Below are 24,804 nucleotides of genomic sequence, written 5' to 3'. Positions count from 1 at the left end.
GTGAGTTGTATTTTCAATTTGCTTGTGATTTCTTTTGCTGTGCAAAAGCTTTTTAATAGGGTGAGATCATATTTGTTGATTCTTTGGAATATTTCCCATATTGCCTGAGTTTTGCTCATGAAGTCTCCACCCATGCCTATATCTTCAAGAGTAGTACCTAGTCTGCTTTTGGTAGATTTAGTGTTTCTGTTTAAATATTAGATATTTCATCCTTTTTGGCTTTAGTTTAATGCATGGTGATAGACTTGGGTTTAATTTTTAAGACTTCAGCACATGGAAATCCAGTCTTTCCAGCACCATGTATTATTTAAGATTTTCTCTCCCAGCACTGTTGGCTTAAGTTTCATTATTATCTCCTTGCAGTTTTAATGAAAACAGAGAGAACATCTGCGTGTCTAAAGTTTCCTAAGAAAAAACCTATTCAAATGGATTAATTTCTTCCAATGTGAGTTTTAAGCAACAGTCCTCAAGGCGCAGTGCCAGCTCTTGTCTTCTGAACTTGTTAAGGGTTCTGTAAAGTCATAAATATTATTTTAATAATACATAAAGCTCATTTGTTTATTTCACTTTCACTCATTATCTACAGTGCGGTGAAGCTTGCAAGAAGCTACATGAAATACAATATCACCACATATCTAAGGCAGAGACAAATATATGAACCCAAGTATCTTTCCTTTCATATCTGGCTAAGAGACACTAAAGAGATGCCAGTATTTCCCTGAGTGTCACCTTTCTGTCTACTTTGAACAAATGCATTGATTTTCTTAGGCTATGAGACATTTATGTCACAAGTTGATGACTCTGTTTTATGAAGGCATTATTTTAGGTTTAGTTTGTTTTTAAAATTTTAATGTTTTTAGCTGTACAACATGTAATATCTGTGCTTATTTAGGAGGTAAAATATTCTACTTTGATATATATGTATAAAGTACAATGTTCAAATCAGGGTTGCTAACCTTTCCCATTCCTCAAATAATATCATTGTATGTGTATGGAATTTTCAAACTCTTCTTTAGTTACTTTGAAATATACAATAAATTGTTTTAAGCTGTTTCCCTACTGTACCATAGTAAACTAAAACTGCTAAAACTGATTGTTTCATCTACCTGTAGCTTAATGTCCAATCGCCTTCCCTCCAGTTGTAATTCTAAATACATATAACCTACATGAATACCTAAAAACTGTTTGTGTTCCTCAGTCAGTGTTAAGAGAATGCAATATATCTGATATTAAAATGTTTTAAAACTGCTGTTTGAAGTTTTCTCTTGCTTTTTGATATATAGAATATATTTTTGCTATAAACAGTCTACTCACACTCTTCCAATAATGACTCCCATAGTAACTGAAATGATAATGTGAAAAGTTTGGAATATTTGTGATTAAAAGAACATGGAATTTAATGTTTAAAATGTAAATCCCTGTAATAATAGTACATAGAAAGGGACAGATGGTGAAAATGAACATGTAGTTTCAACTTTGTTCAAAGGAACGGATTATTTGCTAAAAAATTATTTATTGTTATTAATGCTTCTAATCAGGTAAAATTAGACATCTGGCCTCTACAAATCTTAGTACATGTCTGCTAACATTTATTCAACATGGCTCAGAATCCCAAGATGTATTTTAAATGTTAAAGAGTATTGTTTATAACATAATGCCCTATTTAGCAGAGTAATTTTACAGAAGACACTGTCTTGTCCTCTTGATTATTTCATTAGTCTTTTGTTTAACAAGGTCACAAAATACTCACAAATTCTTAGCCATTTATATTCTACCTTAAGGCCCTACTTATAACATCTTCAAAGTAAAGTAACTGTCCTATTTATAGTTATATAATGCCTTAATACTGTCATGTTTACACACCTGTCCCATTGCCTAAATTGGCAAAGTATGAAGGAACTTAAATTTTCTGTCAGTTTTGTTATGTGATGTATTAAAATTTTTTAGCAGTTTTCTCTAAAGCAGGTTGTAGGTTTAGATTAGAAATCCCATTAAGCTTCGTGTTGTATGGATTACCTAGAACACAAATAAGAATCTGACCAGATTCACGCAAAAATACATGCTTTGTAAAATCGTGGAAGGTGGTCAATAAAGCCTGAGCCCTCTCTGAAGTCACATGTGCCTAAGAAGTCAGTCAGGGGAAAATCATAATGAGATTTTGCTGTGTTCAGTAAAACACTGAGAAAAGCTTTAACCTATTTAAATTACTTAAGTGTATGACTTACTTCTATAAGCCTAAAGAAGATATAAACATGTTAACTTTTAGGTACATGTGAGGAAATAATACTTTTATAAAGTTTGATTTCATTTCCTGGTTTGTTCACTGTAGTGATTGCTAGCTGTTATGTTTATTTGCTTTTCTTTGGGAGAAGACAATGGAGGGAACATTTCTAAGAGTGATGGACGAGAATGAGACCTTACCCTGGAAGAGATTCAAAGTATGATAAAGAATGTTAAAACACGAAGTTTCATTACCTCACTCTGTTAGGAGTTTTAGATTCAATAACACTGAGCAAATCTGAATTTTGAGCAATAGTTCTGACATCATCGCTGTCTGTCTCTTTTCATAATAGAGACACCCTAATCTTCATTACTCTTTATATTGACATAGTTAAGAACACAGGTCGTTGTATTGCCTTTGTCTCTCCAGTTTTTAAAAAACATTTTAAATGCCTACATAAAAGTAATAGCAAGGGAGAAAGAAGATTGTTCACACACAGAATGTGTCACCTTCAAAATTTTAAATTGAGTTTAATTAATATTTACTTCTGAAATCATAACATTTTAAATTATAGAAATAATTAAAACAAATGGTGAACACTAAGAAAACTGAAATGCTTCAGAAATTTTTTGTATTTATCTGATTTATTTTTAACTGATATGAAACTGAACAGAGATTGTTTTCTGAAGATGTCATAGTTCTTGAAGTAAACTACATTATCAAGATGGGAGAGTAGATCTAATGAAATAAAAAAGGAAGAAGTAAACATTGATATAACATTCTAGGGTGTGTCATTAAAATGCTAGAGTCTATATAGTATCATGGATTTGCAGATGGTTAAGGAAGAAAGAAAGAGGATAAACTTCATTTCATCAATAAAATATTTATTTGCATCTACTGGAGAGTCAGAATGAACACCATGATAGAATATAACTTGGAATATATTTTAAAGTATTGTCATTTAGAAGCAATACTGAGTTTTTATTTATACAAAAGTTTTATTTTGCACCTGAGAGAACTTTACAGATTTGTTTTAATGAGAAATGGGCCAAGATAGAGAGAGCAGAAGCAAAAAGAAATAAGATGTGTTATATACATGGGCCAACTCCTCAAGATGATGTAATCATTATCCAATGCTAATTTATACTAATAGAACTGAAAACTAAAAGCCTAAAGTATTATGTATTGCAGTACTATACATAGTAACTTCACATAGAAAAACAAAGGGAAGTTGTATTTGTAATCATTTTCCATATACTAGGCACAACCCTTTCGAGTCACCTTCTATCTCAATTAATGGACCGTGTCTTTTCTTCTATGTCATCAATAGTGTTGATGAGGTAGCATTTCTTTAAAATTTCTCTACTTTTATCTCCAGGCTTGTTTTACAAACAGTGTTTAACTACTATCAAGCCCAAATATAAGCATCTGCACATTTAAAACTTTGGTAAATGTTTGTCTTTTGTCTGGCCAACTGAAATTGTAGCAGGCCTCCCACGTAGAGAAATAAAGTTTCCAAGAATAAATTAGATAAATAATTTTGGCTTTTTTCCACTTCCCACTGAAGTTTACTTCTTCACACATTTTAATTTTTTTTCACTTACATGCTACCTTGAAAAAATAGACCTCAAATAGTCAAAAAATATACCCATAAATATCATTTAGAGGCATTAGTTCATTAAGAAAATTTTCATCTTGCTGTCTTAAAAATCTTTAGTGAGTGTCCTGACTAACCCAAAAATGATACTGAAAATTTTTTAATGCTGTGACTCATGATATCTTATAATTAGACTCTTATGCTCAATAAAATTTAGCACACAAATTTTCCCAGTGTTTTATAGCTCTAAGTTCAGGTTATAACTGGCAGCAATCTATTTGTTTTCAATTGTGATGAAATATAAACTGTACAACCAAGTTGCTTTCAAATTATTCAGAAAGAGATCACTTGATTTTAAAATTTCATTTTCTTAAAATATTATTATGTTTTTATTTTCTATAAATATCTCCTATTTGAATGTTAGCAAGATTAAGATGGTGATAAAAGACACGTTCTATGGTATTTATTGCAAGCAAAATTATCAGTTTACCCAAATATTAGTGAACAGCAGTATTAAATTATGACACAAATACGTTTTCTTTGAAAGCTTACATATATAATTATTATTTTTTTTCTTTTTTCTTTTAAAAACAATAAAACTAAGCAAAACAAAACAGGACAAAGCCAATCAAGACAAAACAGTGTGACATAGGTTTACAAAACCATAGGAAATCAACAACGGTTGCCTTCATGCCTCCTGCTTGTCTTCAAAATAGCTGCAGATACCTTCAGACATAGTAAAATCAAACAGAACAGAAGAAAATAGAACCAACAAAAGCAAAAAAATAAATGCAATAAAGGACTTCAAAACAAAGCAAAACAAGAAACAATCTAGATGAGACAGACACTAGTGAAAGGGCAAATTAATTCTAAGTGAATCCTCACAGGACTTGAGCGGTTTGCTTGCCCACGCATCTTCTTTCAGCATGAAAAGTGTTTTTAAGTCACTTAAGTTTTTGAGTGGAATTCCACTCAACTAGCCTCACAGTGCTCAAATTTGAAAAGGCAAATCCTACAAGTCCCACACAAATGTATTTTGTTTTTCTTTTTGGTATGGCAAATTTATTTTTATTTAAATTTTTAAATATTTTATTTTTTTACTTTAAAATGAAAAAAATAATAAAAAGATACAAATTTCAATATAAAAATAAAAGATTAACAAAGGTGAATATATTGTCTATTGTTATTGTTAAAGTAATTGTTAAGAATGCAAAATATAGGCATGAAAAATGATCAAACAATCAATGAAAGCACAAACCATTTTTGATGTGCTAATAGCGGTAAGTGGTATAGTTATGTATCTACAATATTTTCATCTCTTTTCTTCTTTGCCTTATCCCAGTTGTTCTTTCATTTGGAGCAGTTTCCTTCCCTTTCCCTTTCACAATGTCTATTATACATTTTGGGTCTTGCATACTCTTTCAGTTTTTTATAATAAAATGTTTACACATGCAAATTTGATTTATTGCTCTTATGAGTGTGTTCTCAAGTTGCATTCTTTTACCTGCCTCTTGTATTTATCCTTCTTTATAACTGAATAGTACCCAATGTATAAAATTACCATTCTGCAGTTGGTAGTAAGTATACAAAAAAATACTTCTGGTTATCAATACACAGGATAATTTTCAATTAAAATGACAGATTACTAATCCCCACCGAGTAATTTCAAGTGTAGTTAGTTTCAAGTTAAATTAGTGCATATGTAGTCTAGTGTATCAATTCTATTGATGATTCCATTAGAATTTACATAGATTCTCTCTCTCTTTCTCTTGTTCACTCTCTGTCTCTGTCTTTCTCTATACATACATATATATATATATATATATATATATATATATATATATATTTGTATTTATACATAATCTTGACAGTTTATAATTTAACCTCCAAGATAATGTGATATATATTTGGAAAGCATATGGAAAAGGCCAAACACTTGTAAATGAAATGTAACATTTCATTATTTAGAACCAATATACTGAAATTAAACATAGACTAAAAATTCATTATTATAGTTTATATAACTAAAGAGAAGTAAGAGAAACTAAATTTATCATTTATTTTTCTTAACTATAGTGTTTAATTTCAATTTCTAAGTATATTATACACAGAACTTGTTTTATTCTTCTAGATAATGAAGACTAGTGCTTATGTTTATACTTGAGAACAATTGTGTAATAAGACATCTACAAGAAAATAGCTAAGAGTGATAGAGAGAAGCTTCAAGAAACAATTTGAAGTAAACCTTACATGTGATAACTAGGAAATGTCAACACTCACCATGGCAAAAGAGATAATTAGAAGTTTTATTAATAGGAGATAGTTAATAGATTTATTGTAGGAGAACACAAAAAGGAAAGGTTACAGAAATAAAATAAAAAAATATACCGCTTTTTTGTGAGGTCATATAGCAATGTATCTCCTGATTGAAAATACTAAAAAAAAAAAAAAAATCAGTTGTATGCTTTAGGCTTGGACATATTTGAAACACAGACACTACAAAAACTATATTATATGTCTCTGTAGGTTATTCATAACCTACAAACGACTGACTCCCCATAAATGATTGCCTTGGTTGATGTTCTCTTGTTGCTAAGCAAAAATACCCAACATTCAGCAATAAGGAAAGAAAGGATTACTTGGCTCACAGTTTGTGGAGGTTTCAATCTGTAATCAGCTGGCTCCAAGACAGGATGGCACACACAGAGATGTCAGTTCAAGGCAGCAGAACAGCAAAATCATTATGAGCAAAAGGAAGGACGAGCAAAAGGAAGGGAGAAGCAACTCTCTTCACCCTTATATTGGAAGCAGGATACCAGCCCTTCAGGGTAAATGTATCACTTACACCATCTCGATTTCTTCCTCTTACACAGGCTCAGCATGTTTGCAAAGTGAGGACCTTGGTGATGATTCACTTAATTAAACTTCTAAACTTCTCAAGTTAACACTATGTATCAACCAATACATACCATCATAAAGTAAGCCATGTTCCATTACTACATGTGTGAAATCCTCTCTGGCTTATAAAGAGTAAAAATGTAGGTGGCAAAAGTTATATATCTGCAAAGAACTAATTGTGCATGAGAGACTTAATCCATGAATCCGAACAAAATTATTTTCATACGAGAGAAGTAGATCTTCTAAAAGTAAAGTTAACCTAATTTAATAGGTTAACTCCTCCAAGAATGAATATACATTCAGAAATAAAGCAAAAGTCTTTAAGGGCGCTTTGCTTTGAAGAAAATGTTCTCCATCCAAAGGAAGTCATATCCTTACTCAAGTGACTTTTTTCATTATTTCCCATCTCTTTTGGCTAAGATTCATGCTCTATCAAAATACATATTGGGGGCTGGGGTATAGCTGTGGCATGGCACCTACCTGGCAAGCGTGAGGTCATGAGTTTGATTCCTAGCACCAAAAAGAAAAAAAAAAAAACATACTGGATAAAATTTGGTAATTTGATATTCATGTAGCTTGGCTTGCTGAAAAATAAAACAAGTGAGAGGCCTGAGGTTTTGGTAATCTTAACAGCACCATGTACCATCTTTGCATCAGATGTTGTGAACTATTACAAATTGACTGTGAGTGAATTTGGTGGATTTAGATTCCTCAAGATGCAAACTATATTTCACATGTGGTGCCACCTAGTTGGGCCAACAGGGGGCAGCAGTCCACTCCTGGGAAAAATTTTCAGTATTATTCAGCAAAGGACTACTAGATACAGTTCTGTCATTAAGCAAAGTGAGTTTGTTACTTTTTGCAGATAAGTGGAATGGCGTGGGACTTGGTTTGGAATTTTTTTGGGTGCATTTAAGAAAGCAGGATTTCCTAACGGAAAGTTGGACAAACTCGTAGTGAGTATCTTGGGTAACATATAAGAAGGACAATGTAGAAGGATAGTGCTGTAACCGTAAAATTGCAGTACAGATTTGGTGAAATGGAGAAAACTTTGCTATTTTACGAGCTGTACAATGACTTTGGGTAAACAGGGTGATACAGTTGGTCCTCTGTAAGAGATATACTACCTGCAAGGGGACTGGTACAGTTTACCCATACTCTCACATCATTTTATAGTTTTACAGTCTAAATGAGATCATCAAGCAATTTTCAGAAATGAGGAAAGAGAGAACAAAGAATGGAACCACTGAGACTGAATCATTTGGTCCTTAAGAAGTAACATATTAAAATATAATGTGCATCTTTATCTATTTTGAGAATCATAAACCAAACTTACCAATTAAAATTTGTTTGTTTTTTTAATAAATCACAAGTACTACATTTTAGGGTTTTTTTTTCTGTGAAACACATATTTTGCAAATATTTATTTGGGTTACAATTCTGTAGTTTCAGGATTAAGTCATATTATGGCCTATATAAATGCCTGTTTTTACTATTGTTAAAAGATGGGTAAAATCATCTAAACTATATTAGAATATTTTGCATCCTCTTTCTAATTTAAAGATTCTAAAAGTAAACATCTTGTTGGAAAACCAATCCCCTACTCACAGAGCTCCCTTTGTAGTCTGAATATGTAGTATAAAAACACATTTTATTTTTATCTCTATGTAATTCTAAAAATGCAATCAAGTTTAATGAGTTTTGTCCTGGATTACACACAAAGTCAAAAATCTTTTTGGTACTGTTCTCTAATCTTCTGATGCTGTATATTAAAGGAAACTAGGTACTAATATTTTTCATGAAGCCCAGGAAATTAGTGTATGTGCTACCGAAGCCAGCACAAGCCCAGAAAATTACCCAGGCTTCGTGTGCTTTGTGTAGAACGATGCTAACAGCTAAAGGAAGAAAATGAGAAGTGTCTCAAGGCGTATTTGCAAAGAAGTTTTGAATCCCGCTTTACGTCACAATATTCCTTCCATTCTTCCTTTGTGTAAGACACAGTTCAGTGTTTTAAGAAAATGCTGGAGTTCAGACAATTGATTAATTCTTGAAGAGGCAGTTCTTAAAGGAGCCAAATTACAACTTAATGTATCATTAAATCCCCAGGCCCTACTCACACACAGAGAATAGTTATATGTGTGTTGTTTTGCTATGCTAGGCTGCAGATAGGATTTTTGTTGGCTCTCAGTCCCAGGAAGACCATAGCTGCAAACTGTATTGCAGCAGAATATTTTCATTGTATATCACTGAGCCTGAGATAATTAACAGAAACTGTTCATTCTCAGATCCTCCTTTGCTTCATTTCTCAGAGATGGAAATATATTTATTTCACTGCATTCTTCTGACTCCTTAATTTCCAGTTGCAAATCCCAACATAATTTTCCATCATATAAAAACAACCTTTTCAGTAGATAAAAAACAGTTCACAGTGTTACAGAACTATTGGTTAATAAACACCTTGATATTGCTGGATGTTTTTAGCCACCCTTCGAAAATGTTTAATTTTTAAGCAGCACATCTTTCAAAGGATATAAATTAAGGAAGACATGAAAATAAAGTTTAGCTGCTTGGTAATAAATTATACAAAATATATTATTGTGAGTTGATATGTTGTAGAGTTACCTCGTTCTTATGATAAAATTAAATGACTATTCCTTTTCATATTTTTGTTCATAAGATGGTTACTATACTAGTGTAACAATATTAAGGAGGCATAATAAGACTTCTGCAATCATAGAAGATGAGAGGTCAAAACACCTTAAATATCACCCATTGCATGATTTCATTTAATAGCAAATAAAAGAAACACAGGCATAACCATACAAAAGTGTACTTTTTTGTGTGTTTAAGAGAGCTCTAAATTCTGCTTACAGAATTGGAGCAAGGTATAAATCAGACAATGTCCTTTAACTTGGAAATACTGAGGGAAAATGTATTAAAGTCAATTCTGTCCTATTTCAGAAAAAAAAGATGCAAAGTGTTTGAAGCAGTTTTGTTCATGCCCCAATTAGCAAAAACTATTCAGCTATGGGAAAATACTCAAAGATTAAAACTGCTTTGGGCCGTGATGAATAATGACTGATCAATGTGCTAATTAATATCAGCATGACAATTTAAGTGATTTCACCAGAGCTGAAATTTAAGATTCCAAGAGCACTTCACGAGTGATTAATATTCACCATATTAGGTCAAAAACTTGGCTCTAATATTAAGGAACCTAGTTCTATACTTCACAAGCAGAAAAGGCAGTGAGACCATAGCAGTGTGCAATCATAAGAAAGCAATTGCATGCCAATATATGTGCTTTAAAATGTAATGATAGAACTTATGAATATGAATGCAGGATTTAAAAATTTTACACATGAAATAGTTAAAATGTCATCATTCTACATGATGGTTATTAATATATTATCAAAACTGAGACATGCTAATTATTATTTTGGGGTTTAAATTTTTACATAATGTGGATATATTTATATTTTAATCCCTTCACAAAAATGCAAAAACTCACAGGTTTAGAAAACTTTTCTGTTTCTGAAGAGTTAGACATCATTATGTTCCTTTGCATTTTCTCCTCACATCTCTGGTTTCTTGTCTCCATCCTCATGCGCTTTGCTGAGGGCATAATACAGGCCTTGGTCCCATCCCTCTGCTTTTTGAGATACGAATATTGTGTGTGAGATCCACTGTTACCAGTTTGTACATGTACAATACTGTATTCTTAACTATAAGCCTTATATTGTACAAAGTATCCCTAGAATTCTTTCTGTATCACTTCAAATCTGTCAGGTGATAGTTCCCCATTTCTCCTTTTCTCTACAGCTGGCTACCGCATTGAATTGTCTGCTTTCATAAACTTTACTATGTGAGACTCAACACACTATATACGAGTTTCACAAAAGGCACATCCTTCTGTCACTAGCTAATTGCATACAGCATATGGTTCTCTAGGATTACCTATATTATTATGGATTGTAGGTTTTCTTCATTTTTATGCCCAAATAATATTCTTGTGTATGTACCGTATTTTATTTATTCATAGACCAAAAATTATTTAGGCTGTTTCTATGTCTTGGCTGTGGTGAATAATGGAATAATGAACATGAGAATGCATAAATTTACCTGTGATCTTAGTTTCAATAATTTGGTGTGCAAGTACAAATGTTGAATTGCTGGATAACATAATAATTTGAATTTGAATATTTTTAGGAAGCTCTATTTTCTACAGTTTTTATCATTTCCTCAAATAGGATCATAATGGCTCCAATTTCTCTTTATCTTGACCAATACTTACCAAGTATTTTTTATAATGGTCATAATAACAAAGTTGAGTTAATATTTTGTTGTAAGTTTCTTGTGCTATTTCAGGATAATATTGATCAACTTTCCATAAATTCTTAGACCTTTGTATGTTTCATTTGGAAAATATGTATACTCAAGCATTTTGTTAATCTTAATACTTTTGCTGTTAAATTATATTGATTTCTCATATATTTTAGATATTAACACTTTCATATACAAAGGGTAGCAAATACACTTTTCAATTTTGTAAAATTAGTCCTTTCCCTTTTGATTATTTCCTTTGAGGTGCAAAAGTAATTTAGTTTAAAAGTTTCATTCATTTGTTTATTACTGTTAGTATCTGTGTTTACACCAGATACTGTTGCTAAAATTTCAAGAAAACTTGCTCCTGTTTCTATTTAAGTAATTTAGGACTTCAAGTTTTATGTTTAAGTCTTTAGATCTATTTGGGGTTGATTTTGTGTGAAACAGTGATCTGATTTCACTCTTTTGCATTCCAAAATGCAGTTTTGTTAACTCTGTTCAGAACCTCTCCTTTAACCACTATGCTCCTAACAACTTAATGGGAAGTAAGATAGCTATGCACACATAGATTAATTTAGGTCTATATTTGTAAGTCTTAAATAATAACTTTTCTGTGTGACATTTGTTTTTGAATTCAATTAAAATGGACTGAGGGCCATGTGTGTGACCAGTATGAAACCGATTTTCCAAATTCTTAGCCTCTTTCTTAGAGTTTGTTTCCATTTTTTTCACATATCCTTTCCTCATCTAAAATAGAGAAGGTAAAGCACCATTTTCAAAAATGGAAATTACAGCAATGACCTTTATTTCACCCCTTCATCTTTTAAATCCAGGAATTTGTTCTATAAATGATTAATTCTAATTTTCATTTTAATCTTTCTCTTCTAAATAGTTGTATGGTTTGTTTCCAGAAAAACTTTAAAGATAGATGAAAGCTTCACCAGGAACCTAATACTATTCTCTTTCAAGGGTTAGAAGGTAATAAATAACTCAGGTGTCAGATTGTGAGAGAACTAACACTGTAAAATGTTGGAGCTCTCATCTGGATAATGCTGGATTTTTTATTTCAAATGGAAGTTATTTTATGTTAATGACATGATGGAGAGAATTTAGAGACAGAGCTAAATATGAACTGATTAATATGAGTTTTTGAATCTTGATTGGAGAGGTCCTTAGTATTTTTTTAACACTAGGAAGCAACATAATGTCAGTAAAAACGACCTAAAATTCTGTAAATCAGACTGATCTGTGTTTCTGTAAAGCACTCTAAGCTCAACATGCCACATTTATATCAAAGAGACCATCAACAAACCAATAAGCCTAAAAATGTGTCCATATTTTAATATTCTCTGAGGAAAAATACTTACATGGATTCATTTATACTATTTACTTTCACTAACATGTCCTAGTTCAGATCTTTATTGCCTATTATGTAGAAAAAAAGAAACATGAAAGAAAAGAAGAATTTTATATATCTGTGTTTGAACACTTTAGAAAATTGTCTTGGAAAGATTGCTTTTAGTTTCTTTGCTTCAGAAAAATAAAATTCAACTAAATAAAGTTTATTAACTATATTTCTACAAATATACCTAGTTTTTTTCCTGTTATTATGAAAATTGTTTAATCCTGTGGATGATACAGGATCTCCATTTTCAGTGCATATATATATATATATATATATATATATATATACACACACACACACACACATATATATATAAACACACATATATAATATTTTTCACTCATTATTTATTTATGGCTTTTTGAGACAAGATCTCACTATATAGTTCAGGCTGTTCTTGAACTCACTATGTAGCTCAGGCTGAACTTAATCTGTGGCAACCCTCCTGCCACAACACATCTTTAAAATTCTCAATACCATTTTAGAAATTGACCTCTCATCAAATAAAGGAGAGTTTTGGTGTATACATTTATATTTATAAATAGTATCTATTTTGCCTAGAATGATAAGCTCTCAGTTTAATCAGTTTTAAGAGGAACAGTGATACTATTTGCACTATGATCTAGTCATATTTGATATTTGGTTTAAAAACATCCTTTATCCAAGTCTCTTACCGGTAGCAGTGACCAAGTAAACATCCATTGGTACCTGGATCAAGTATCCGATGTTTATTTGATGCTCAGTAACCATTAAACATGTGTCCCTACAGGTTAAATTTAAAATGGGACTCCTGCTTAGAGACTTGTTCCTCTGTGACTGATTGATCCCATGTTTTACTCTTGAGTCAGTGGGAAAACCGTACTACAAAGCTTTGTTATAGAAACAGTTCAACTCATAGAACAGCAGAAGAAAACCCATACATCCACTGCCAATTATTTTTCCTGAAAATACAAGAACAGTCTTTGGAGAAAAGACAGACTTTTCAATAAAGGTTGATAGGAAAACTGGATATCTAAATAAAGAAGAATGAAGCTAGGCTTTTATTTTTCACAAGTTACACATATCAACTCAAAAAGGATTAAAGTTTTTTAAAACCCTGAAACTATTATAAAAATATAAAGGAAAAGTTTTAGGTAGAAAATGCAAACAGAACAAGAATTTTTAGTGCAAGACTTCAACAAAAGCAGACAAAACAAAACAAAAGCAAAGCAGAGAAATGCAATTATATGAAATTCAGAAATGTCTGAATAGCAAAAGGAACCCTCAAAAGAGAACAGAGGCAACATTTAGAACGGGAGAAAATGTTTGTGATTATGCTTCTGAGCAGCAATTGTTATTTAGAAAATATAAGGAACTAGCAAATTCAACACTTAAAAAACTACAAATACTCCAGTGAAACATCGATAATAGGTGTGATTACTTTTCAAAAGAAGAGACATCAATGAGCAACAGGTCCCTGACAAAATACTAAGTGTCACTAATTATTAGGGAAATGCAAATAAAGCCACAGCGAGCTGTCCCCTCACTCCAAGTAGAATGTTTGACATCAGAAGGACCACAGAGGATTGCTAGTGAGTGCCTTGAGTAACAGAAATGTTTGCACTCTGTAGGTGTGAATGGAAGCTTGTGCAATTACAATAAACCATATAGGGTAAGCTGCTTAAAAAATTAAATTGAGCTAACATGATTCTGCAGTCCCACTCCTGGGTCTATATACTAAAAGGAAACAGAATCAGAATATGAAAGCTACATCTGCATGTTCGGGTTCATTCCACACCGTCCGCAATAGTCAAGATGTGCAAACAGCCGAAGTGATCATCAATGGATGAATGAATACAAATAAAGGGTACACATACAGAACAGACTGAAATGAAGGAATCCAGTCCCCTGTAACAACATGGATAGAACTACAGTTCATCCAGCCGCCATATGAGTTCATTCATATGTGGTATTGCAAAAGCTGATCTCATTGGAGTTCAGAGTGCAGTGGTGGCTACCAGGGATGGGAAAGAGTGGTGATAAGAGACAGATGGAGAAAGCCTGGCTGATGAATCTGCATTGCAGAAAGATAGAAGCAAGGCTGTCTGGGGTATGGCTGCACATGATGGAGACCACAGATAAAGCTGATACACTGTGCACATCAAAGAGAGAGGGGAAAGTTTGCCTGCGATACAGGTCAGCAGCACAGCACTTGACTGGCAAGCACAAGGTCCTGAGTTTGATTCCTGGTATCAAAAAAATTTGCATCATGAAGAAATTTTACATGAGGAAATAGATGTAATTATGTGGTTTAAATATTAGGTAGCTTATGAGTTGTGATTGAATTATGTGGTGAATGTTTAAAAATAATTACCCTAAAATTAACACTGACGTTAATCTTTCTTTCTTTGAACACACTTATCCCAAGATTCTTGCCACTTTCAATGGCTGGTTAAGAAGTCCTCATAAATGACCATCTTTATCAGTGTGATTGAAAATGCACTAAACGATGCCCCCCAGGCAGCATCCAATGGAGGAGCAAGGGGTCTCTGCAGGTACGTTGCTCACTGACTCTGACACCGGTCAATGTCTGGCTTGTTTCCCAGGTAAACATTTTCAATAGTCGGGTCACCGAAATAGTTATCACACAGCAGTGTAACGTGACACATGACAGAGAACTGCCAGGACAGCTCCCCCGAGAGTGATGGAAATGAAGGTGTGTGTGTGTGTGTGTGTGCAACGTGAGGAGAGTTTTGAGGGGAATCCATGGCCAGGTGTCTTTTATTGGAATTTTTAAAAATTTAAACATTCATTATATTTTCTGATTGTCCCTTGTAAAAATATTGAAATTTGAAATATATAATATTGAATATATAATGTTGAACTACTATATAGTAACCCCATTGATATGTATAACTCATATTTTTGTTTATCAGTTAAAACAGAAAATACAGGTAAAGCAGCGGCAGTTTTTAGGTTTTTTTTTTAATATATGATTATCATAATTAATGTGAACATTATAGGAACAGATATTACAAGGTGAATGGTCAATGCTCAAAGTATTTTGTCATGTAGGATCCTTAGAATGTACTGCTATACATCAAAAAGCTTTGTATAAGGCAAATTTATTTACTTTTACATGTACATTAAAATATAAGAAGTTGAATTAAACTATTTATGGATAATTTCCATAAATTAATAATGTTGGTTATTTTCTAACAGCAGCTTTAAAAAATTAAAAAATGGCGGCTTTTAGTAAAGAATAAGCAAGGGATGAAAATTAAATTGCATAAGCTTAAATATATTTTACAGACGGAAGTCATACAGTAATAACAGGTAAAACCCATTGGGACTTGAGAGAAATAACAAATATTGAGCAAAAAGGACAGTTAAATTCGTAACTAGTGGCATCTTTAGCAATGATGTGTTATTTGTATGCAATCTTACAATTTAACCCTCCTGCAAAGCCCACTTGGTCTTACTTCACAAGGCTTTCAAGAACAGTAAGTTTGATTAATACAATTAGAAGGCAAGGATGCTACCTTAGTGCAGTTTGAAAGCAGAATGTAGTGCTAGAAGGAAACTTGGGTGATTTCTCTTAGATGAGAAATGTGAAATACAAAGAAATTAAAGAGCAAAATCAAAGAAAAATTATAAGAATGACAGAGATAGACACTTTGTTAGGAGGAAAGAGGACCAAGAGACGGATAGAAAAATGTTGATGGAAGAAAAATACAGGCTAATGTGTTACATGAAAACATGTGCTGGCTACCCCAAAAGAAAGTACTCACTGTGTGTCACAAATATGCACTAAAATAAAAACAGCTTAAAACGAAGGGAGGCAGAGGAGAGGAAAAAGGTCTGAAAACAAATAAATATCTTAACTGGTACAGTCTTGACTTAAATTTCAGAGTATTAGGCTTTTATAGTTGAAATTTTTCTATAGTTATCAGTTTCAAAATCCATTAAAATGATGTTTTTCATGAGATGACCTGTGGTCATCAAAAAATCAGTTCATATTATTCCTTAAAAGTTCTCATTAAAATTATATTCAAGGGAGCAGGAAAAGTTTTGAGAAAGGAATAACATTGTAATTGGATAATGTTTTGCGAAAGTCAATCACTAGAATTTTGGATATCTTTGTTCTGAGCTTTTATCATCATTAACAATATTGTTATTGATTTATTAAATATTGTAATGATTTCTATTTCTAATAATAGTTCTTCGAATAATAAAATTTCAAACAGGTTTCCTTCAGGCTTTCATTGACTTCATTTATGTGTGAAATTAACTTTTCTGACATTTTTTAAGGAAATTTGACAGATACCCTTAAGGAAAACCTTCAATGATTTTGAAAGCTTTTAAAAACAACAATTAATTCTTAATAAGGCAATTCCAATTTTCCACATTTTAAATCATGATTGCTTTTAATTGGCTTTATTATGTATATCCATTTAATTTTGGTACTATTTCTGTAAATTACTTCCGGATGAGTTTTTTTTTTTTTTTTTTTTTTTTTTTTTTTTTCTTCAGGAATGGATTCTTGTGGCTCATTTTTGAAAGTTCATAGGGTGTGTTGTCTGGTATGTCAATTATATAAATCGGTCACATTGTTTTATTCAATAAAACAACTTGTGTAGCCACAAATACACGTTGCACATTTTACTACAGTATATAATTAGCTAATCTGAGCAATGGAAATCGTGCTAGATAATAATGAAGGGCCCCTAATTCGTGGAAAGGCCCTTTAAACAAATCAGGATCTTCTTTATGCAAGACAAAATTTAATTTTCCATTTATGTTTGACTTCTAGTTATTTTTGCTTGGTCTAAAGAACTCAAAAATTGTATAAAAAACTTATTTTAATAAATCTCTTTGTGCATCTTCAATTGATTCTGCATCTTAAATTTAATCCTAACCGATTCAACACTTTTTCCTCTTCAGACTTAATCAAAGCCAGCTTGCACACAGAAGCTGTTCAAGTGGGTTACATTCCCTCCTTCCTGACATTCGGTCAGCAGTCAATCCTGATAGCCTGATAGCCACTGAATGCTTAGGGTCCTCATGCCTGTAGTTTTAATACATGCGTTCATGTCTTCCTCTTTTTCTTTCTGTGTGGACCCGTATGCAAAATGTGCATCTTGGAAAGGTAATATAGTTTATCCCTAGAATTTTGTTTTTCTTCAGAAAGAATAAAAGGTTAAACTGGGCAATGTTGGCATATACCACAGTTCCACTTTTATGGTTTAGATTTAAAATTTACCCTAAATTGTCATGTGTTTAGAGACGGGAGTCTTGGGTGGTGCTGAATACGCTGTTAGGAGTGGAGGACTTCTCACAGTTGGATCAACACGGCCATGACTGGAGGAGTACATCTTGTCTCCTTCCTCTTTTCTTCCTGCCCTCTGATTCTGGGCTGCCGTGCATTGAGCAGCATTTCTCTCCTGACCTTCTACCATGCTCTTCTTGGAACCAGATGAAGGAGGCCCAAATCCTCTGAATCCTTAGCCAGAACAAACCTCTCCTTCATGTGTGTCTGTCAGCTATTTTTACCCAGCAGCAAGAAAGTAACTGACACAGAAAATTGACAGTAGATGAGTGCAATTGTTGGGACTGTACCAGGCTACATCGTTCAGATGCCTTTGGAATTGGTTGTGGCAGGGTTTTAGAATGATTAGGAGTAGAAGGCGAGGAAAGCCTTAGAACATTGCAAGCAGAGCATGATGAGTTTAGGGATTACCATAAATGAGTAACCAGCAAGGGAAGAATGGTGATGGATGTGACCATACCATGGGTGACTTGTTTGGGTGGTGGTTACATATGACAAAGCTGCATAGAACAACACACAGACACATGCAAACAGAAATAGAGTGAATATATTGCCTGTGTTATGCATGTATGTGCAAAACCCCAGGATCCTGGTTCTGAAAGTGTACAAGCTACACAAAGTGTTTTTACCACAGGAAAATTGATGGAATGTTCACAGTAAATCTCTATAAATTTTCCAGTACCCTGGAACCTATAATTATTTCAGAACAAAAGTTTAAAAGATCATATACTGGTAGACTGCTATAATTACTTACAAGTTCTTACCTGTATAATACCATTTTGAAAAATGAAATACTTAAAATCTCATTAAAGACTAGTGTCAACAAAAACTTGCTATGAATTTTAATTTTAAGAGATATTTTAAACGCCAGTTAAAAACACTATTTCAGAAAGTTAATTCCATTCTTATCACTAGTAGACCTCATTATATACAACTATACAACCATCACTGTAGGTTAAAGCTTCGTGTCTGTATTCTCAAGACACTGAGAGGCCGAGGCAAGAGAATTTCAAATTTGTGTCCAATCTGAGCAATTCAGACACTTAGTGGAATCCTATCTCAAAATAAAAACCAAAAGAAATAAAGGAAGCAATATATCAAGTGTGAAGACCCTGGGACCAATATTTCATATAATAAAAGGAGAAAGCTATTATTATTTATCTATTAGTATTATTGTATTTTGAATTTCATCCATTAAAACTAACTGTTTGTGGTTTCTATCTTGGTAAGTAATAATATGGTGATCTCAATTTTGCTTCATCAATTATTGAATATGCTTCCATTTATGATAAAAACTAACCGATTAAATCTTATACTCATAGTTCTTGTAAAATCAGCTATTTCATTTAAGGATTTGTTTTGCCTTGATTTTGGAGAAGGTTCTCTTCCAAATGATTTTCTTCCCAGAAAAGCTCCTGAATGTTGTAGATTGTGTTAGAAGTCAAGGAGTGAAATTAGACTGAAGATCTCAGATGTGAAATGAAGGCTTCAAGGTAAACACTTCTAATTTTTCCCATAAATCTTCTGAGCCCTTACTTTGAATAATTATCATTAAGAAATAATTTTCTGACCACTTAAGAGTGTTGGAATGAGCTCAAGCATAGGTCAATCAATTTATGGCAGAGGTGTTGAGGATGTCGACCTTTAGCTTTTTTGTTTTGTTTTATACAGACTTTCATGCAAGAACCCATTAAGAATCACACTTCATTCTTACCTTTGGTGCACTAAATCATTCATTGCCGAGACAGCCTCTTTTTCAGTAACACCACCGCATCTGAGCAGACTATGGTGTCAGCAATTTTCACCCTGAAAAGCCACTGAAGAGCTGTTTCCCCTCTTCTAGGAGTATACTGATAACTTGTATCTACTATTGTTCTCTCATACTTTCTTGCTCCATGAGTTTTTACATTTTTTTTTTCTTGTTTTAACCATATTTTAGTAAAATTTCATGACAAAGTAGGTAACATTTTGCAATCATTTCCAATTTTTATGGTAAATTCTTTAAACTTAGAATAGCAGAATATAGGAAAGACTATACTAGCCATTATAACTTTCTTCCACTGTATTCAAACATTGCACTAAAGTGGTTTCACAGAATAATACTTCGTGTTTTTGCTGCTAATCCTGAAAAAAGACTCTCAATGCTAAGTGACTGATGGAGATTTCTTACTGAGTATCCTGGGATAAAAATGTAATACAACTTCTCTTTGTTTTACAGTCTAACTTGATCTAACTTGATATGGTTTTGCCGAAATTTCAAAAGCCTAAAAAAATCTGTCAAATTTGAAATTCATACATTGGGGGAAATTTTTCATTTTATAGATTCAAACAGTAAAATTTGCAGGAAACTATTAATCTTCATATTTATTCTATAAATAGAAGATATCATTTTACTATATTTTTATCATTCCCTTTTTTTCTGAATTAAAAATACACACATAAAAACTGCAGCAATTGCAGAATGGAAGGAAAAACTGGAAGAAAAGTTCAGTGCAGAGCCAAGGAACTTTGGCAATTTTTTCAAACATGGCTCCTGCACTGCTCAGAGCCCTGGGGCTTTACACTGTCTGTAAAATATTGGAAGAAAATGCTGGAGTGTGTTCAAGTGTAACTGCATGCTCAATTAGGCACGGAATTGTCAGTTTCAGCCTGCGAGTTACACCCATCTTTCTGAAAATGAGCCCTCCGAACTGTCTTCTGAGGCAGCGCTTACAGAATCTTAGCTGCATGCACGAAATGCATCATTCTCCTGATGTAGGAGGATTGTGGGAAACTGGAAAAACTCCAACTCAAGCAATGTGGAGTACAACATTTAAAGGGCAAAGGAACAATGAGAAGAGGTTTAAAAAAAATCACAGCTTGGGGATTTGAGCAAACCTTGCCTGTGGCAAGTGGGTTTTGATAGATCGGTTTTGCAAGTTTCGTGCCCTAGAGCATGGAAATGGAAATTGTAACCTCTACTAAAATGATATTAATCAGCGATCTGATATTTTAAAATACTGAAATATCATGACTGAGCTGAATATCTTTAAGGAGATTCCAAATATAGTAAGTAATGTTGTGCAAATGATTTCAAAATATTTCTAGGGAAATAATACATTCAATATTTATATTATCAAATCTGGAAAACAATTAAGCATGATATTCTCACATGTACAATGAATCCTTTAACCAAATTTAATGAATGTACAGTGGAAAAAGAATTAGTCTAGGGCAAGAAGACATCAGCACAATGCACCAAAATAATATCTCTAGAGAGAAGCCATATTTTTATAAAAGAATACATTCTTAAATCAGTGGAGTTTCAAATTAAAGGGAAGAAAAATGATTTGGAAATGCAATAGATCAGTTCACTTGATTACCATTTTTTTCTAGAAAATTTTAAGAATAATCACAGCATGGAATTTGTTGAAAAGCTATGTTCACATAGTGATAATCAAAATGACACGCAAGTACATTTGTTACTAGACAATGTTTAGAACTCAACTATAGCTAGCATATGGAGGTAAAAAGAGAAGATAAAATTAATAGTACAGAGGGCTGGGGACACAATTCAGTGGCACAGCGCCTGCCTGACAAGTGCAAGATCCGGAGTTTGATGCCCAGTACCAAAAATAAATGAATAAATAATAGTATGGGAATGAAAAATAATATTTATCATGTATTAAACCTTGACTACTTGCCTGCCAGCCACTGAATTAAGAATAGTAATCAAATTATAATATTAAAGAATAATAGACTAAGAATATTAAAAACAAAGATATTAGCATATATTTCTAGGAAATCTTTAATAATAGAATATTTAAGGCTCAGAACAATAATCATAGTGAAATTATAATTAACTCAGAGACAAATTCACTGGTGTTAGGTATCTTACCTATGTTCACAAGCAAGGATTAAAGTCTATATTTCAATTACATCTAGTCTTACATCTTTCCAATAGTTAACAGAAGTCTTTCGCATTTCTTGTCTTAGCCTGTATTATTGTTGTCAATGCCTTTATTGTCACACATCAGCTCCTTGTGTATCTCCTTTTCCAAATTTTCCTCCTTTGCAAGCGTCTGTCATTGGATCGAGGATCAGGGTAATACAATTTCGCCTCACCTTTGCCCTGCTATGTCTGCAAAGACAGTATTTCCAAACAAGATCACGTGTCTCGGGACTAGAAATTAGAATTTCAACCTATCATTTGAGGGGGACATAATTCAACATACACAGCCAATCTTGTCATGCTCCTTTATACATCAGAAATAAACAATCTAAAATTTTCCCGGGTAAAAACACAGAGTTTTATTTGTTACTCTTGCTGCTGTGAGACTCAGTCTGATGGAGTTTTGAATATTGGAGTGTTATTACTCACAGTGCCCCAGAGATGGAGAAAGTGTAAACAGTATCGTGTCTAACAGCCTTGGCTCGAAAGTGACAGGTGTTTGCTCTTAATCTGCACCAAATTTTCAGTAGAGTAAAAGCTAGCCATATACCCAAAAGTAAACATTTTAACAAAGAAGCTTGTAAGAAGTTCATTAATTATTTGTTTACACTTTCAATTGTAAATACATTTAAGGTTTTTTTTTTTTTTTTTTTTTTAGAAAAATAGGATTCTGCTTCTTTCTTTTGACAGATAGGGTGGGGCAAGCAGTTCAGTGAGATATCAACACGTACCATCACATTTGATCTTCATAACGACTCTGTGAATTTTATCACATCTTAACTTGTTTTTCACAGACTAGAAAACCAACATAGTGGAACTAGGTTGTAGCATAAATGAGTAGACAAAAAAAAAGTAAATGAATAAATGATCAAATAATTCAATAAATAAAATATGCCATTACTACTTTGCAAATGTCAAGAGCAATGTTTTCTAGAGACAGATCCTCTGTCTTAGTGATCATCCATCCTCACTCTCCCAGAATACCATCAGCTAGGTGAATTCATACAAAAGCAGTGTGTCTAATGCTCTCACTCTGTGCGCCTTCATTCATGTAAATTATGAAGAAAAGCAAAGGAGAGACAGGCAGGCAGGGCTATAATTACTTTTGAGAGACGGAAGGTGGTTGTGATTTGTAAGATGCAAATTGCAGACTACAGGGGTGTTGGTGACCTGTCATGTCATGCTGGTGACATGGATGCCTATTTTCAAAGAGAAGCTATTATGTTTGGGTTTTTTTTTTTTAATCTCTGTAGAAATTTCTGTGTGTTTTTTCACCCTCAAAAATTTAAAGAAAAAGGAAAAGGAAATGCTCAGCAGAGTAAAACACAAAAAAATAATATCACAAAAGAAAATTTTAAATATATAAAGAATATCTTTTCACATAAAAGGTTAGTGTGATTGTCAGTGGCCAGACCATGCCTAGAATCCTGAGTTCAAAAATACAATGAAATTCTATGTATTTTTGCATGTAAAAGGGCATAGGCTGAAAGTTATAATTATAATTATGCAAACATCAAAGCATATTATTTATATTACATCTAATCTGCACTTATTATTGGTGATGATCATAATGGCCAATATTATACATGATACCTTCTAATGGAGGGTTTATGTAGAGATTAGATTAATACAGTCATAGAATGATTTAGATTTTGTCCCAGAAGATACAAGGAGCAGAAAGAGTTAACTTCTTACATGTAACAGTCTATATTGTTATTGCCTATTACCTATTATCGAGTAGACAGTTAAGAATTTAAGTTTACTGAAATACCTTAAATAGAGTTTTGCACATCATTAGTTATAATTAGCTAGAGTGATGCAGTGTATTGTTGATGAAGCAGTACAAGAGGTAAATAACATTTTAGAATTACAACAGACATAGGCAAATCTAAATTTCAAAAGCTAAACGGGAAGTTTAAATTTATATTCATGACAATTATGCCCATAAGCAAAAACGGACCAAATTACTTTCAGGACTCATTGGCATTTTCTAAGTGTTAATAGAGGTCTTTTCTTTCCATCAAAGCTGCCTCTAGTGCTCATTTCTCACAGGACTCTGGAAGGAGCGGTGCTGCTTGTCCTTAAATTAGTGTGTCATTTATGGAGATGAACATATGGTTCACCCAATCATAATTAAAGGAATGACTTAGCATGAGGCTAAAATTCAATTTCCATAAATACTTGTATAATTGCAATTCCTGATTTGTGAAAAGTGTACATACATTGGAAGTCATCAATATGAAATAATTAGAACACATTTGGCAACCATTATTTCGTAAAACAAAATAAGCTGTCTGTAGTTTTTCAGTGTTACTCAAAGAAAAAAAAGATACAAAAATGATAAATTTATGTGTAACATTTTCATGAGTTAATTGTCTATTATTTTCATATTTTATCCATTTTTAGAGCTCTTTATGCTATCATTAATGAAATAGTTCCCATGAAGTATGCTGTGTTTTTAAAATCTATGTTCTAAGTCAGTGCAAACACCATTTAAAATGTCCCTAGCACATTCATTCTCAGACAACACAAAAATTTTCAGTTAAAAACACAAAAGAATTCACAGTCCAGTGATGTTAAACATTATCCCTAACAACCGTCTCCAAATTAGGACATTGGTGAGAAGCTTGAAATGTCTCATTTGACAAACATTGTCATCTACATTGGGTCTCTCCTCACATGCGGCATCATGAGCCCCCATCTCCCCAGGTACCCTGCACAGAACACAGAAAATGAGACTCCTGGTCAGTCTTCACTCTGGTCTGAGCATCTCACCATCATCCACCACTGCCTACACTTCCGTCTTCTTCCTAGATGTTTCTGTATCAAGGCAAGAGGTAAGACTTGTAATTTTGTTGACATACAGTTAATAAACACTGAAGATAAATTACTACAGACAGAACTTTCTTCAATCTTAGTAGTCTTCAATCTGCCCCTTGCTTTATTATGAGCTCTCTGAAACTTAATGTATCTTTAAGTCTTTCTGACTGCATGTTTGCAGTGAGCAATGACAGTGAGTTGGTAGAGTATGTGACAATCTTCCTCTTATATTTCCCTGCTCCCTGCCTCACTCCCTGCTGCATCGATCTCCTAGCTCCTTTCTCATTTGTGAAAGACC

Source organism: Cavia porcellus, unplaced genomic scaffold (genome assembly GCF_034190915.1).
Source record: "Cavia porcellus strain 051 isolate PalLab524CR breed Dunkin Hartley unplaced genomic scaffold, mCavPor4.1 scaffold_10, whole genome shotgun sequence".
In the NCBI taxonomy this organism is placed as follows: Eukaryota; Metazoa; Chordata; class Mammalia; order Rodentia; family Caviidae; genus Cavia; species Cavia porcellus.
The sequence above is the reverse complement of the archived record's forward strand: the minus strand, read 5'-3'. Positions refer to the sequence as shown.